Source organism: Otolemur garnettii, unplaced genomic scaffold (assembly GCF_000181295.1).
Source record: "Otolemur garnettii isolate 467f Iridium unplaced genomic scaffold, OtoGar3 scaffold00003, whole genome shotgun sequence".
NCBI classification, from domain to species: Eukaryota; Metazoa; Chordata; class Mammalia; order Primates; family Galagidae; genus Otolemur; species Otolemur garnettii.
In genome coordinates, this window is record NW_003852398.1 from 29,848,393 (window position 1) to 29,850,234 (window position 1,842).

The following is a 1,842-nucleotide window of genomic DNA, read 5'->3' on the forward strand; positions in this document are numbered from 1 at the left end:
AGGAAGGAAGGAAGGAAGGAAGGAAGGAAGGAAGGAAGGAAAGGAGGGAAGGAAAAAATAGGTACCCATTTTAAAATAAGACAAAGTTGGGCAGTGCCTGTGGCTCAGTGCGTAGGGCCCTGGCCCCATATACCAAGGGTGGCAGGTTAGAACCCAGCCCTGGCCAAACTGCAAGAAAAAAACAGCCGGGTGTTCTGACAGGCACCTGTAGTCCCAGCTATTTGGGAGGCTGAGGCAAGAGAATCGACTAAGCCCAGGAGTTGGAGGCTGCTGTGAGCTGTGACTCCACAGCACTCTACCCAGGGCAATAAAATGAGACTCTGTCTCTTAAAAAAAAAAAGACAAAGTTGAACATGGCAAGCAGAGAAATCGTAATGGACATTAAGGGTATTGTATAAGATGGTCAGAGGTGAGTGGGAGCAAAGATTTAAGGTAAGTGGATAAGGTCGGGCGTGGTGGCTCCCACCTGTAATCCGAGCACTCTGGGAGTGAGTTCAAGAGTTCAAGACCAACCTGAGCAAGAGAGAGACCCCATCTCTAAAATTAGCTGGGCCTTGTGTCAGGCACCTGTAGTCCCAGCTACACTGGAGGCTGAGGCAGGAAGATCTCGTGAGCCCAAGAGTTTAAGATTGTTGTGAGCTCAACATATTTTTCTCCAGAGGAGAATATGTTGTGTTCTTCTTTTACCCTCTTGACTTCACCTTTGTCTGCCCCACAGAGATCATTGCCTTCAGTGATAGGGCAGAAGAATTTAAGAAACTCAACTGCCAGGTGATTGGTGCTTCTGTGGATTCTCACTTCTGTCACCTGGTGTGGATCAACACACTGAAGAAACAGAGAGGACTGGGACCCATGAACATGCCTTTGGTGGCAGACCCCAAGCACACCATTCCTCAGGATTATAGTGTCTTAAAGGCTGATGAAGGCATCTCATTCAGGGGCCTCTTTATTATTGACGATAAGGGTACCCTTCAGCAGATCACTGTGAATGACCTCCCTGTTGGTCACTCTGGGATGAGACTCTGAGACTGGTTCAGGCCTTCCAGTTCACTGACAAACACAGGGAAGTGCGCCCAGCTCACTGGAAGCCTGGCAGCGATACCATCAAGCCTGATATCCAAAAGAGCAAAGAATATTTCTCCAAGCAGAAATGGGCACTGGGCGATTTTAGTGCTGGGCTGCAGTGGCAGCCATGAGAACAAAACCTCTTTTGTACTATTTTTTCCATGGGTAAAACACAAGACTTTAGGTTCAGACCAGAAGTGATGTGTTATAAGACAGGCCTCTCCTATGGGGGTTGGAGAGGCCAGATTTTCTTCCCTTGGTGGGAATGACTTGAGTTGTGTTGTGGGGCAGGCCATCTGATTTGTATGGTGTATCTATTGGTAGAGGGTATCAGCCCATGGATCCTTTGTAGTTTCTATTAAACTTTAATTGAGGGGGAAAAAAAGATTGTTGTGAGCTCTGAAACCATGGCACTCTACCAAGGGCAAAAAAGTGAGAGTCTGTCTCAATAAATAAATAAATAAATAAAGCAAGTGGATAGGCACATAGAAACCTGTGGAAAGAGTATTCTGAGCATTCCAAGCACAGGAAACAGCCCCAACAAAAACCCTAAGGCAGAGTGACCTGGCATGTTCATGTCACAGCAAGGCCAGAGTGTGGGAAGCAGTGAGCAGGAGGGGAATGAACGGGACTGGTGAGGAAACCAGGAGCTCTGCCTTGGACTCACGTTAAGTCCCAGGTATCTACTGGACATCTAAGTAGAGATGCTGAGTCAGCAGCTGGACATACAAGTCTCATGTTCAGGAAGGAGATGAAGACTAGAAATGAAGACGTGCG

At 47.4% G+C, this 1,842-nt stretch overlaps 1 pseudogene; it reads left to right on the top strand.

Annotated features, from left to right (window-relative positions):
* The window catches only part of LOC100947084, a 4,821-nt pseudogene extending 3,456 nt beyond the window's left edge, over positions 1–1,365 (top strand).
* The last annotated feature ends 477 nt before the right edge of the window (positions 1,366–1,842 follow it).